The following is a 16,092-nucleotide window of genomic DNA, read 5'->3' as shown; positions in this document are numbered from 1 at the left end:
CAATGAACTTTTCTCTCGTGATATCCCGCTTCCCGATTCGGTAGATATATAAGGACTTCTTTGCATCCATCCTCTTTTTCCAGGTCGTTGTCTCTGAGTCTTTCACTTCATTTTCAGTGCCTTGGCTGTTTCCCCTGCGCTTCCAGGTTCATATACCTTGTCCTGAGCCTTTTCGTTCATCGTGTACACACTTTTCATGTATAGATACCGTGACACTCTGGCCGCCCATCTCTGGTCATCAATATTTCTAAGTCGTTCTTCAAAACATATTTTTCCCTGTGCTTCTCTCACTTCAAATGAGGCCCATCCCATGTCTCCCAGCACTGCCTCATTTGTTGTTTTACTGTGTGCTCCTAATGCCAATCGCCCTACTCCCCTCTGATTTACTCTAGGGGCGCCTCTAAACGCCCCTTAGCGGCTCGTTTTGAAAGCAACCGGAGGTCGCTCCTGCCCTCTCCACTCTGTCGATGCGGCTATCGGGCAAGCTGGAATTTCCACTTTGTACGCGCCGGAGACATATTTATGTGGACAGTGACAGTGCTCACATGATCGGTTGGTATGCGCCCTAGGTGTGTGTCGCAGACCAGCGTCGCGAAGACGGCATATATGCATAAAGCTTATTAAAATACTCAGATGGCACATGAAGCCTGCAGAGACTAGCAGAAAATAAAATCACGGGGCGCTAGCAGAAACCAGGCTTTTCGCCAACAACTAATTTGTCGTTTGTGAGCTGCCTGCACGGTACTTCAAAAAATGTGTCCGCCGGGTGATCAAGTGTTCGTTCAAGCCGAAGAAAGAGAAGTGTTCATTCAAGTGTTCGTTCAAGCCGAAGAAAGAGAAAGTAAGCGTGCAGCTTCTGTGGGTCACCTCCAAAACGTTGATTCTATGTTTTCCAAGAATGACGTAAGGGGCAGAAGCTTGGAGTCTCCCTAAGCGACTTGAAAGGAAACTTAGATCGCCCCAGCGGGCTATGGGAAGAAGATTGCTGGGGATTACGCTTACGGACAAGAAAACAACTGCGTGTATTAGGGAAAAGACGCGTGTGGTGTGGAAGACATTCCAGTTCAAATTAAGCGGAGAAAATAGGCGTGGGCGGGCCATGTAATGCGCATAAGGGACAACAGGTGGACCATCCGTTTAACGGAGTGGCTGCCTGTGTACCGTAAACACAATACAGGTCGCCCAAGAACTCACTGGAGGGATTAGCTACGAAAATTTGAAGGGAAGGGGGGGACTCAGCCAGCACTCGATAGACGTGGCTGGAGATCTTTGGGAGATGCCGTCGTGCTGCAGTGGGAACAATTAAAATGATGATGATGATGATGATGATGATGATGATGATGATTTCGTCATTCATCCGGACGCAATGATAGTTAAACATTACCGGTATGCTGTGCAAAATGATAGTTAAAATATGGTCTAGTTGGGTCTGGTGAGTACTATCTGGCTTAAGTTGAGACGAACTGCATTGACATTTCCGAGACTGCAATATGTTTTTTCGTAGCCCGTAGAAGCTTTCCAGTTTCTTTCCGAGTCGCAGACCCTTTCTTATTGTTTGATTTTAATAAATGTTCTTGCTCCTGTCTCTAAAGCGTCGGTGTGTACATATTTAAAGATCCAGAACCATGAACTACGCCTGATATTATCTCATGGCTCATATCCACATAAAAACCACCAGTAATTGTCTTGTCGGGTGTTGTGTAATCACATCCCCGCAACATGCTTCTCTATGGCGTATATATTTGAAACGGGGCCGCAGTTGACTAGCCCAGATACGCATTACAGGACGACATCAACATGTCACTGTAGCAATATCAAGCGAGGCGTCAATAACAAAAAGTTTTGCCTGGCGTGGTCGGCGGTGACAGTGGTACTATGCTGCTGTCATCACTGACGTTCATAAGATCGGCCAGGATGCGCGCCTAACCTCGTCGCTGGGTAGCGTCTACTGGCGTTTGAGCATCCTACCAAACGGAAATGTTTTTTTGACAGATCCGAATCTATTTATTTGCTCGAGGTCATGATTATAACAGGCTCATTCAGTGCGCGCAAAATCAAGAAGGAGCGACAGAGAGCCAGAACACCGTGTGAGCCCCTATCAGCCCCACAAAGCGCTCCCCCCCCCCCCCCCCCGCCCTTCCCCGTGTACGCCGCAGAAAGGCGGCAGCAGGAGGCGCAGCAGTCCTGAAGCTCACGGCCTATTATTTCAGGTACAGAGCCAGGAAACACCCGGTAGTGTTCACCTGACCCTGAAGCTCAGCCAATCTCAAGCAAGCGTTTCGTGCGATTTCGCGGCGCCGCCGGAAACGCCACCTACCGCGCTGCGGTCTCCGGCCGAAGCAAAACTGAAGACACCGCTTCGAGTTGCCTCGTTTTTCATGTCCGGCACGCTATTTAGCGCGCTTTTCATGAAAAACGTGCAGCCTATCGAGCACTACTACCACAAACGGCCATCAGAACACTGTCTCGTGGTCTTGCGAGAGCAGCGCTTCCCGTTCATAGTAGCAAATAAATACTTCGGTAATCATTTTGTGAGGGACGAGTTCGGAACGTCATGAAATTGACGCTTTGCATCACGTCGATTCTCCCCTGTGCGTGCCATTCGTCAATTTTTTTAAAACAAGTTTCCCGTGACTGCCACTCTAGACGACTTTCCACCAAATGTGGTATAAGTAGAACTACCATAATAAATAAAAAAAAGCTTCGCCACCATGACGTGTGACCTCCAACCACCTATACTGCTGTTCTTAATGGTCACTAATACATCGACGCAGCTGCTATACCGCGACGAGGACGGATCACCATCGTTAGTGATCTTTCGTGTTTTTTTTTCTTTCATTTCGGAAAAAAGGCTGTTTTATTGCTCTGGTTGTGTATCCTGCCTTTTTTATGTATCATGCCCATGTATGCCAATTTTATATATCATGTCATCACGAATTTTATGTATCATGCCAATGAAGGGGGCCTGCGGCCTTGTCAAGCTGACTTCTTTCAGCTTTTTCCGCAGGTCTCCTACATCATGCAACTGATGTGAAATAAAGTTCTATTCTAGTGCAACACATTCAGAATTTCCAGCCTCACGCACCTATGGGACCGACACCCCAGAACCACGGCTACTGGAGCCCCAGGTAATAAATGACGCTATCAAAGCCGTAAGCGCACTGTGCAACATCACAGAGGCGCACATATACAAAGATTCGCCCAGTGTTGTCAAACACCTCAAGCAAGTGAAGGTGACGCCTCGAATCTGTCAACGGGTATACACAGTCACCACAAGACAGCACAGCTCATGATCCCTGTACATTGAGTACGGGGACATGGTCCGAATATCCTCAACTATTTAGCTGACAATATTTCCCACTTGCCTTGCTTACCTGAACCGTCCCCGAATCCCATTCTTTGTGATCCCCGCTGCCGTCTCTTACCCTGAAAATCTCTGCTCGACGGGACACACGGGCTCTTTTTTCACCCGTGTGTCTGTTCCCTTTACCCTAAGCATTCACGGGAGCGGAGAGTTCCTCTCTGGATGCTTCGAACTGGGGTGGTCCTGACACCTTTAATCACTTCGACTTGGGGACTCACACAAGGAGATCCAGAAACCTCTCCAAATGTCCAGCTCAGGTGACTGAGGCGGGTGATGAGCATCTTCTGCTTGAATGTGCATGGCACGAATATTGCTCAGGACAATGCACTAAGAGCGGCTAATCTCCGATTGGATAAACCGACGACTTGAAATGCTGGATGTAGGGCAAGGTGTGCTGCAAGTCTCTACTGAAGCGTCTACACACAACTGAACAAATGCTTTCCTCAAGAACTGCCCTCTAACTTAAAGACTCTTGTGGCTTTCTTTATTATCTTTCATTTTCATATTCCCCTCAATCCTTTACTTCCCTACCTCCTGTTGTGTTTCTTTTTCTGGGGAAAAAGAATACGTTACTTATTTGTCGTAGAAGAGCAGTAGCAATTTATTAAATATACAGACGGGGGACCCAGAGCCACTGCGCCCTCGGTGAGCAATTTCAATGCCCAAATAAATACACCAAACCGCAAAACAAGGATCACATGGAAACAGGAAATCGGTACAGTGCATGTCGTTACATATTGTTTACACAAAACACTAAATAATAATGCATCCAGAACATATAACAATACTCGCGCTAGGGACAGCCAATGCTTGAGAAGAGTAACCTTTAGTGAAGGGGTAGTACCAGGGTGTCGAACCGGTATTTTTTCGGGTTCGGTTCGGGTTCGGGTTCAAGCCTTTCGGGTTCGGTTCGGGTTCTGTTCCGGAGCACCATTCCGTTCCGGTTCGAATCGGTTGGAACCGGTTCAAACGGGTTCAAACGGGTTCGGGAGAAGAAGGCATGAGTTTTTTGCGTTTTTTTGTGCGCTCGGTTTTCATTTCTCTGTGACGTCGGTATAAAAATGAAGTCACAATGTAGGTTTGTTTGTGGAAATGTTTTTCTTTGGCCAACTTAAAGGGACGCTAAGCACGTTTGTCAACTTTTTTTCTAAATCTTGAATGCTTGCAGAACGTAGACAACTAACACATCCTGTATTTATGTTACGAGGTCGCGAAGTACCTCAGCCAAAAATTACTGCTCTATGTCCATCAGAGAACTTAGAAACTTGCTCAAAATATTTATCTCTTCTTCCGAGTCTCGGAGTTCTTCGACCGCTGGAATTACGTCATTGCAGGGGTGTAGCGGCTATTTGCCGGCTTTCCTAAATTACAGCAAAGAACGCACTTGATAGCCAATTTAACAAGAAGGTCGCAGAATCAAAGCAGAAACGAAGGCGTATCCGCTGAGACGTGCAAACCACGCAGTTGCGCCCCATGCTGGCAATGGCTATAGATTTCTCAGCGCTTCCAGAAGTGGCGTAAAGAGTGAAAACGTTTATAGACAGCGTTGAAGAGTCCTGTTAACTGTACAATCCACTGCAAATTGTTTTCTATGGTGGGTCATCGATTACAACACTAACTGAAACGAAATAAAGGGTTCGCTGAGACACTTAAGGCTGCATATGTGTTTGCAGGTGAAATCAGTAGTCTTTATGACCGCAGGTCTATTTTTATCTATTTGGTTTCACCCATTTGTAGAACTTATTTTAACTTTATTCTTGGCTCAGAAACCCGCAGTTTCATATGCAGTAGTTTTTTTGAGGAAACAAAAATATGGCTGACAACTACGATACTCGCTAATGCGAAATTTGAGGGCAGCGAGAACTGCAGCTTCCTCGGCGACGGCGCATAGCTGCTTCGTCTCAGGAAGCCTATCCCGTCATCAGTGAACGCACGACTGCGCACGCTATACTCTGTCGTCCCTTCCCCTCACACTTTCGCCGTACTTTCATCCTCCGCTTTAATGATTATTCTACCTTCGGTGGCCTTTTCGTTCTCTCAGTTACAACGAGGGCGACGCTAAGGGAGTACGCGAAACCACAGGAGCGGGCGCTTAAAAGCTGCGCTCTAAAATGTGGCTCTACTGAGCCGTCGCTGTACCGCCTTGGGATCCACTCCCCTCGCCGTTTCCAAATCCACCTCGTTTCCAAATGATGTATCCTTGCCTCAGTCTTCTGGAAGGCAAGCTTGTAGCCTCCTGATCAGTTGGCAGTGCCCCAGTGCCTCCGACTCCTCCTCCTCATCTTCCTTGGTGTGGCATTCTCGCCAGAACCTTCCGGCAATGTACAGCCTCCCTGCAGGATGTCCATTGCCCTGTCCGTCCACTAAGCAGACGACCCGTCCGTGCACCATCGTTTTTTGGTACCCTCGAGTGTCTCCGTGGAGCGGCTTCGCGCCCTTCCACCCCCCCCCCCCCCCCACTAGCCCACGGGCCACCCCTCGTCTCCAAATCCCCCAACCCCACCGGAATCTTCTGGCTGGCCGGCAGGCAGGCAGACAGGTATTTTACTGGCAAGCGGGAAGCCTCCTTTTGGGGCAGGAAACTTGTCTGGGTAGCAGAGAGGCTGTGCGCCCGCTGTCTATTTTGCTAACATCAGATGTCGACGCATGCACGCGCGCACGCGCACGTATTTTCGCACGGCGAGGGAAAAAAATTTCACATTTAACAAAAATTGGTTGGTCTGTTACACTTTTTACTTACCCATAGTTTCAACGGCGTTTTAGCCTGAACAGTACATCATTAGTAATGCTAAAAGTCGAAAAATGTCCGGCGTCGGCGCCAGCCTCCACTGTAAACCATTGCAGCTGGCGTTTAAAGGGATGCCATTCTCCACACCTTCCACCTCCTAACACGCTGGTTAGAAGGAAAGATAAGGGCTCACTCACCAGTGATTACAACTTGCTAATGACACCTCAGCCACAGGTGGCAGCGATTGGGTTCTAGGAAAGATAGTAACTTGGTGAGGTCGCAAGCAGTGGTAATGGTCGCTTGTAGAGAGAGTGAGAATGAACTTTAATTAAATCGAGGAAAAGTTTCAGAGAGGCGTCCTCATTCAAGGACGCCTTGATCTCGGGCCGAGTCGACGGCACCTTCGATCAGGCGCAGCTGATCTTCGAGGCCTGAGCTGGCCATGGGTCTCTCCCAAAGCTCCGTTGAAAGGTGGAGCTTTTAAGGGGGGTGGGGGGGTTATGGGGAAGATTTGTTGCTGCCGCCCACTAGGTGTCTCAGGGTCCCAGTCACTCGACACAGCTTGGGACCCTGAGACCGCCATTTTCCTCGGCCGCCATTTTCTCATAGGCGAAAATCGTTTTTACTTATTTTCAGAATAAGCGGGCAGGTGCCGTCGTTGTTCCTGGTGAAAACAAATAGATTACAAAATGCGACCTTTGTGTGAAGTTTGAGAGGGAACCGCGCAGCAATTCGCTGACAAATTTTTTTTTAACTTTCCAATTATCGCCGTAACACCCCCTATATTTGTTTTGAAAACACTTAGATGAGTATAAAATGTGCGTTGGGTAATTATTTACTAACTTCAGTTCGAGATGTCACTCTTACACTAGAAATAATGTAACAGCGCAAAACGTGCTTAAAGAAAGGCATTTTGCAGCATTCAGGTGGTCGTCACATAACTTTCCGGCTATTTTCTGCGAAACTAAATTTTCTGATTGGTCGAGAAGGAAACCGCCGCAATATTTACAAATACCAATGACCACAAAGGGATCGTGTTTGGTACGACCCTATAGTTCACCTTAACCGACCCTCTAATTCCTCTAATCCAAATTTATCAACACACCAATCCCACTAATTCTCACTAGCTCCTCCACTCATCTCACAAATCCACTCCAGTGTACCTGCTAATCCGCATTATTCGACTTTTTCTCATGCTACCCTTAACTTTAAGGTAGAGAAGACTCATGATAATACAAAAATTCGGTCGCATCTACTTTGAAAGTGGAAATTAAAAAGCCCTCCAATTTTTTTTTTCAGTTCTCATGCTCTCTGAGAGCAGAAGGTACACAACGGCACTCTACAAGAAAAGGTACCGATGACTTGGAGAACTGGGAGTGTTTGTTTCACCGCTGTTTTTATATAACTGCCTATTCAAACTAAAATGAGTGGAAGATATTCATTTATTGTTGATAATATCCCTGAATGCCTTCACAGGGGGACAAGAATGCACACAAATTAACTACACATTAACAAGTTTACACAATATTAAACACCATGCCGATAGAAATCATGAGGAACAATCCATGATGTGCTCCTTCGGAATATACGTTCTAGCTTAACTTTTTCTGAATGAAAAACCAAACTTAGTGTGATAAGCAGTATCTAAAGCAAACTGATAGAATATGCGGTCAACTTTACATTAAATGAGGCTATAAAAGGGTTGAGAGTTGGGCGAGTTAGTAATGATGCATCTCGAAAAAGCAAACTGCATGCGAATTAATGGGGACAAGAACACATGGAGGCGGCACATAATGAGGCTAATGATAGGCAGAGAACCTGGTGGGTTATTGTGCTACTGCAGACTATGCAAAATACTTTGTGGTGCTGTCGGGCGAGTGGTAAAAATACCTTCAAACAAAAGGTGGCACCATAATCGAAAACTAGAAATTACAGTTTTGACGCCCCGGAACCGGTTCGGAACGGTTCCTTCAATTCGTTCCGGTTCGGGTTCAGTTCCAAAATGGCGGAAAAAATACGGTTCCGGTTCAGCTCCGGTTCCGGGTGAAAATTCGGGTTCGGTTCCGGTTTTCGGTTCGGTTCCGGTTCCGGTTCGACACCCTGGGTAGTACAATCTTATACCAGAAAAACAGCCAATAGACTATGCACAAAAAAGGCTCGTTATGTAGAAAACAATATTTCATATACCGCACGGAAAAACGACAAAAAAAGGAAATTCAGAAGAATCAGGTTCGTTTACCATAAAGTAAAAAGAAAAACAACGAAAAGAAGCGTCCGCGACAGGACTCGAACCTGCAATCTTCTGATCCGGAATCAGACGCCTTATCCGTTGGGCCACGCGGACGGCATGTGCAACGTTTTCTTTTTTAACAATAATTTTATTTACACAAATAAAAGTGGGTACTGTTTGCAATGAACGCACGAGATATTGCATGAAAGTTGATTGATTATAAGGCTTAACGTCCCGACGCCACACAGGCGACAAAGCGCGTCGTAGTGGAGGGCTCGGGAATAATTTTGACCAACCGGGGATCTTTAACGTACGCTGAAATGTCGATCACAGGTTTGTTTTCGCTTTTCGCCTCCATAAGAAAAGCGCCCGCCGCGGCCGGGAATTCAACCCGCGCCCTTGGGTTCAGCAGTACAACGCCTTAGCCACTGAGCCGCCGCGGCGGGTTTATAATGCATGAAAGCACCAGGGCACAGCCGAGCGTGGCTACATTATCACAGATTGACATGCTGACATAAGTATATGAAAAGCTCTGCTTACAGGTAAAAATAAACTTCTAGCGTAGGAAAATGTGTCACATAACATCTAGAAAAACACGTCAATAACAAGTGGCGGACTCTGCGGTATGCCAAGCATGAATATGACCGACCGAGAAGGATCAGAAGTAAAGAAAAGGAAAATAAAGTGGTGGACATGGTAAATACTGCCGCATGCACTACTTGGCCTGAATGATTTCAACGCCCCCTTAATACGCTACACAGGATGAGTAGGCGAGACAAACACGTGTTTGTGTCGGCGGATGGCCTCCTTTATCTTAAAGGAAATTGCCGCCTGACCACCTTGCGTCAATGCCTCCCGCAGTGCTTCGTCAAATTCGGGTCCCTGTAGCGCACTTGTCACCCAGTTGACTTTTACAGCGAAGCTGTTAGCCTCCTGTTGGTCGGAAAATTTCATGTCGTAAAGGAAAAACGCAGGCAGGACCCAGCAGTTCCCGCCCAAGACTCCGAGCGCATGCTTCAGGCTAATCAGGCGTGCAACGTAGAGCTGAGTCAAGAGAATGTGTTGCTGGGCGTGTTGGTTTAGGTCTACGAACATACTGAGTGGCGCAAATACACAACACACAAGAAAGAAGACACGGACAGGCCTGTCCGTGTCTTCGTGTCTTCTTTTTGTGTGTCGTGTATTTGCGCCACTCAGTATGTTAATAGAGCTGAGTGTTTGTGTGAAGAAAAAACCACAAAACAAAAACCGAAACTGCATGATGGATGATAAGGTGCCGTTGAACAATGAGAATCAGGTCACATGCACATTTAGCCTCGCGAAAGCCTGCCGATGAATGTCCCTACAGTGCGTGGTGCTACATAGTTACATGGTGCGTGGTGCGGGGTGCTACATGGTGCTACGGGGTGCTACAAAAAAGAGAAGGCAGTGCTTGGCTTGGCTCGCATTGCTGGCCAATGTCGCTCGACAAGGCACTCTGGCACACGTCCTGGCCGAGTGCGAGTCTCTTGAGATCCGCCCGCCCCTCACCCCTATTCCCACACCCGACCCCCGAGAGCGATGGGAGACCTTGTTGTCTAGCCCCGACCTGACGATCCAGCTCGCGCTGGCAGCCAGGGGCCAGGAGCTGCTAGACGCATATCGGACCCGATAAGAGGGTTCCACCCCATCCGGTGCCTGCGTGCACTACCCAATACCTTATTGGGCTCAATAAAAGTTGATTCTCTTTCTCTCGACGCTATTTCCTGCTTAGTGGCTGATCCAACGCTATCCTAGATAGACCAGAGTATGAGTACTTGAAATTTTAGTGGAACTCATTCCTCTGCTATTCCCGCCAATACAGTAAAGCCCGTTTATATCGAGCACGTATATATCGAATTATTGCCTATGTCGAACATTTTGATAATTCTGCTAAAATTTACATGCATTTCAAACTTTTTATATCGAACGCGATTTTGCTCACAATGGATATATTGAATTCTCCCGCGCGAGATTTTTCGCCCTGATGATGATGATTGATGATTTGATGATTTCTATTGGTTTCCCCTTTGTATCGGGGTGATGACATGTCATCTTACCAAAAAAGACTAATATACCTATGTTTTACACTTTTGGTTCAATACTAGCGCTGCTTAGGGCAGGCACAAAAAGCTTATTAGGCACAAAATACTTTTTTTTTTTCTGTTACAAGTGGTAACTGTCCTAGGCAATATTCCCCTCTCTGCTTTTCGTCCACCAGCATTCTAATCTTCTTTTCGTCCCCTCGACAGCCTTGAAGTTAACTTCCTCTGTGATACCTTTAAATCCTAGGGCTTCTGACAGCCCAATATTCCCTTCATGTAGATTTGGATGGATACCCTCACATTCTAGCACGATGTGCCGCATAGTTTCTGTTTCTTTTCCGCAGACCACGCATACCCCATCATTTTGTGAATACTTCCCCACAAAACTCTTAGTTCGCAGGCAACCTGCTCTAGCCTCAAAAAGCAAAGCACTGCCCTGGGAATTATCGTAGAAATTTTCCTTTCTGATGTTCATCTTCTCAGCCCTGTACATCTCTAACGACGTTTTGGCTTCCATTTTTTCCCTCCATTTATTCGTTTCAATCTGCCTTGCCTCTTTTTTGGTTACCTTGGCTGTTTTGGATTCCCCACTGTTCTTTCCGTATTTCATCGTTAGCCTTCTAGTCTTTCTTAACCACTGCGTGTCCACGCTTTTCAAGTATAGGTACCTAAAAACCTTAGCTGCCCACCTTCGTTGGTCCATTGCCCTCAACCTCATCTCAAAGCATATTTTACTCTGAGCTTCTCTAACTTCAAACGACGCCCAGCCCATATCTCCCTGAACTGCTTCGTTAGTTGTTTTTCCATGCGCGCCTAGAGCCAGACGTCCTACCGTTCTCTGGTTTACTTCAAGGCGTGATAGAACGTCTGATTTTAAGCAGAGTACAGCATTCGCAAACGTGAGACCCGGAACCATTACTCCTTTCCCTCCTTTTGCATGCGGCAGGCTTTCCAGCAATACATCGGCGCGAAGCGGTGGTGCGGGTGTCGCTTGCGACTCCCGCACGAGCTCGGGCGCGTCCAAACCTTTAACCAACCGTGGCAGAGTGAACCCGCTACACGCATTCATGCCGTTGGAGCCGAAAGCGCCACATTGGGCGCTGCGGGCTGCGGTGTCACCGAACTTCAAGTCCGCGCCACTCGCTGCGCGCACTTGCTCGGTTCGCTGGGTTTGCCGTTATTCGCTTGTACCATGCTTGTCTCCGACCTGTCGAAGATGCCGAGGACTCCGTACCGCTTCTGAGCACGAGCGAAGCCGTCGCTGCCGTGGCTCTGCTACGGCGATACTGCAGTGCCATTGAGGGCACCGGTCTTGTGCTTGTCGACTGTTTAGATACCGTGGAGCAAGCAGTCACCAGCAACGCGTTGTGCTCCAAGAAGCAGGCTACACTCACGCGGTTCTTCCGCCCCAATAAATTAATGTTTTCTTTCCGAGAAAGTGTCGTATCAATAGTGAACTGCAAGATGGTAAGAGCTCAGCGTTAGCTCGTTACTCCGTCGGCAAGATTGCTGTCATATAAGTTATTTTGCTTCACTTTCTATATCAAATTTTTGCTATATCGAACTATTTTACAATCATCGCGCTGTTCGATATAAGCGGGCTTTACTGTATGAAGTGTCCTTCACAGCCTTGAGATGCCGGCGTCCTGAATTAAAGTTGTTCTAAGAGCGGAGCTGTTTAAGCTTTTACTTCCGTCCTGGAGCATTACCAGGAAACTATCATCATCGGCGAAGTGAACGGGGGTTAGAATGCTTCGCCAAGAAGTGTGAGGGAAAGGGGCGAGGAGGCAAGGAGCCCACTCAAGGAGTGCGCGCATCAAAATAGAAATGTGGTTAAGGAGGTCCCGATAACCGAACTCGGTAACTTTAGGCTGTGAAATCGGCAACCTAACCACTAGGCCACCCCAATGGCCCGAGTGGTATAGGGTTAGCAGCGGCGGGAACAACATGTGCATCTATTTGCAAAAAAAAAAAAAAAAAAAAAAAAAATGAAGAGGTTGTGTTAGCACGTGGTGCGCAACACCAACAAGGAAAAAAGGCCAGATAGGCATTTTCACAAGTATTACAGTGAAATGGGTTAATTTTGAAGCAAAAAACAACAACCTAACAACAAATTTAGGCGCCCATGGCGTGCAAAAACAATTGCATCTCGCCTTCCCTGGCCGCCTCCTTAAGAGATGGGAAGGCAAATGCACACATGGGCTAGAGAGGTTGGAAATAAACCATAAAAGAAGAAAAAAAAAGCGATAACTTAACCCCAAAATTGAGCCCAGCAGAAAACAATTAAAAGAGCGCCGCTGCATGAAACAAAAAAAAAAAAAGAACCAGCCAGGGGAAAAAACGATTCCCGTGGTCGGAATCTAACCTGGGCCCTTCGCATTGCGAAAACGGATTTTATGGGATGGCGTTCGTAGCGTGATCTCTCGCATGCTGTTCTCCACGCCAGTTCACGTGCGTTCGCGCTTGAAGTGGTGAGTATAGACGCCAAGTTCGCGCTACACACGCCGAGTTCGCGAAGCCGGTTACCGCGGGTTCTAGCGCGTGCTACCGCGGTACACTTAGGGGCGAGTTGTGAACGCCTGCGGAGAAAACGTTTTGGGCCCTCCAGTCATGGAAAAAAATTCAGTAGCAAGTTCGGAAATGCGTGTGTGGGGCAACAGCTGGGTCTCCGACGAAAAGACACCCGCCAGCTCTGCTGTTTCTCCAGCCTTTCACAACTAGAGCAAGCTGCGCCAATTTTTAAACTGGTCTGGATTGCAAAAGCAGACGCCTTCCTGGCTTGCAATCACGCAGAATACCCACAACATTATGTACCTGCTGTCTGGAAGTGACATCCGGCGATATGTCGTTTCTGGGGTAGACCCCGGTGAGGATCCCGAAGTCCGTGCCAGCCTCCGGCGTGCCACTCACCAGGTGCTTCTTGCCCGCTACATGGGCTCTGGCCGCACGTGCTTGGTTACTCTGCGTGGTGCACTAGAGCCACCAGAACGACGTTTGTACAATGGTTGCGTACTTCGGCCCCGACTCTTCAAGGCCGGAGTGGTGCACAGTTACCGATGCTTTCGTCAGGGGCACATGAGCACTTCGTGCCCTTCCTCTGCCCCAGAACCACTCGCTACTTCTGAATCGGAACCACCAGCTAACCCGTAGGCCACGCCGCCAAAGGTCACGTTTCGATGCGGTCCGTGTCGTAGCGATGACCATGACATTACGGACAAGAAATGTCCTACAAAATGCAAAGCTGCACTTGCTAAACGAGGAGCGTGGCGACGTCGGTCTGAGCCCAAGGCAATCATACGTCCAATCGCTTCGAGTGTTTGGCGGAGGATAACGAAGACGCTATGGGGGAAGTCTCCGTGGCCCCTCCCGCCGACAGAATAAGCACAAGCTAACTGGAAAGGCATCTCTGGTTACGGACGAGCTAGTAGAGGTGGACCAACAGTTGGCTGTGCTGCAAGCTGAGGTCACCAAGCTCAGCCAGCGCCGTGCTCGGCTAATTCATCGATCGCAACGTCAGCCGCCAGAACAACCAAGCCATTCGAGTCTGTCCCGTCTCTCAGCACCAAACCTGCATCAGCAAAAGCCAGTCCCTTCCATAAGCACCCAGCAAGACCTCCTACAGTTTGTGGTGCAGCAGCTACAGAATTTGGTGTCAGTGTTGGCAGCCCAACTTCGCTAGACCTCTTTTTACTATATGCCAGACCCACAATATATAGTACAGTGGAACTGCCGGGGGCTCACAACAAAGATAGGTGAGCTTCGTGAACGTCTCCGCCTAGGCAAACTTTGAGCTTGGGCGTTCCTGCTCCAATAGACGAACGGGTTACCTCGCCTCCCCAATTTTAGAGCCTATGCTACGCCTTCCATACCTGATGGGGGCTGTGGCTCCACCACGTCTCCACCAGGCAAAGCCGCAATTTATGTGCACACGGCGTATCCACAAACTCCGATTCCATTAAAGCATGGTGCACGGATTGGCAGGAAGTGGTTGCGGTAAAGGTGCAACTGCCCAGGTGCGCAATAATTCTTGTGTCGTGTTATGTGCGGCCACACAGCGGACGTGCACCCCGGCTTCGATTGGGCAGGCTAACATCTCTGCGCCGTTCGAACGCTGGCTGTCCCATGCTCGTAACGGGCGACTTCAATGCACCCCATTGCAATTGGGGATACCCTACCTCAAGTGAACGTGGACGTACGTTACTTGAACATTTCAACGATGCTCACTTCGCACTTCTAAATGATATATCAGGTCCTACGCGTCGATGCACTCATCCCCGGATGCCGCCCTACTCACCCGACTTAACCTGGTGGCTTGGTAGTGCAGTGGTATCTTGGCAGCCAAAGGCAGACTGCTGGGGCAGTGATCATCACCCTATCAGGCTTGGCATTGCCCCGAACTCGACGCGTCGGCATCGGCGGAGCTACACTATAGTGAACTCGGATGACTTCCGGTGCAACATCAATACAACCATAACGGCCCCCAGCACCGACCCCACCACTGTGATTAAAGAGGCTCTGAGCAGTGCCAGTCGGAGGACGTGGGTAGAGGAGTCCCGGCCAAAGGCTAACCTCCGACTTTGGCAGCTGTGGGCCCAGCGCAAACAGGCTGAAGTGGTTGCCTCGCGGAATCCCTCGTGTGCGCCGGCTCGAATGCGTTTGCAATGGTTGACCGCTGCGGCCAGACGACATGAGAAACGTCTTTCGCGGCAACGATGGCTTAGCTGGTGTGAGTCGCTCGGCCCTTCGTCCACCACATCGCCTATTTGAAACAAGAAGAAATAAGAAAATAAGAAATAAGAAATAAGAAAAAGACGGCCGCGACCGTCGCTTGTATGACACATAAGATCAGCGAAGCCCTACGCCTGATAACCGAGGAGCGTACCGATGCCCCCGATTCACTCATTCGTCAAGCTCACCTTAAAACAGCGCTGTAATGAACAAGCGAGTCACTTTTCTTTGTTATTTTTCGCTTGAGTTCCATCATGTGACCCAGCAGCTTACTAGGAGAAGCGTGGACAAATGCCATGCATTGGGTTCTCTTTGTCATGGAGAGGCTTGTACTGCCCTCTTATGTTGCGGTTACGCCAAACAAATAATTTTTATTTTATTGCCAAACATAAAAGCAAAATACTGCACGTTATTTGTATGCTCCGTCATTGCTGACTTGGAAAGAGTCGAAACTACTATTTGTTTAAAACATGCTTTAAGCCGCGCGTCATGCGAAACTGCGCCTGCTGCAAAGTCGGGTACATTTCGCTGCGCCGAAGGTCGGGGAAATTTTTTGTCCTATTTCGCGGCAAAAGCAGCCGCCATTTTCAAGCTGTTACGTAACATTACATCACTTTTACGCAGGCTGAAGTTGCCTATGTGTGACGTGAGCTTCCCGGCCAGATATTTAAAATTACGTCACGCCTTCTCAGCCAATCAGAGAGAGGGCGTGTATTACAAGCAGTATTGTTGTTGAATAGCAAAGACAGGCCAAAGTTGTCCTGCCCGGTGCATTTAGTGTAGTTTTTCATTGCCGGCCAAGAAATATGCGATTTCAGCAAAGAGAAATAAGGGGAACTTTAGAACTGGTGCCCGTAAACGTCATGAGACGTCAAAATGACGAAGGCACACAAAACCGCTTTGTCAACCGGAAGCACGTGACCAAAATGGAAAGGCAATCAGAAAAGACTTCTGGCAAATTGCCTAATTCCCCGGAAAT

The 16,092-nt window shown here is 48.2% G+C and overlaps 1 non-coding gene across 1 annotated transcript; it reads right to left on the bottom strand.

Moving 5' to 3' along the window:
* Nucleotides 1-8,363: 8,363 nt before the first annotated feature.
* Trnar-ccg (transfer RNA arginine (anticodon CCG)) lies at nt 8,364-8,436 on the bottom strand. The gene has a single exon. It is a non-coding gene; the product is annotated as a tRNA-Arg (tRNA).
* Nucleotides 8,437-16,092: the final 7,656 nt, after the last annotated feature.

Source organism: Haemaphysalis longicornis, unplaced genomic scaffold (assembly GCF_048455015.1).
Source record: "Haemaphysalis longicornis isolate Haplotype H1 unplaced genomic scaffold, Haemaphysalis longicornis Haplotype H1 scaffold_1, whole genome shotgun sequence".
NCBI lineage: Eukaryota > Metazoa > Arthropoda > Arachnida > Ixodida > Ixodidae > Haemaphysalis > Haemaphysalis longicornis.
This window is presented reverse-complemented; position numbering and strand designations above follow the sequence as displayed.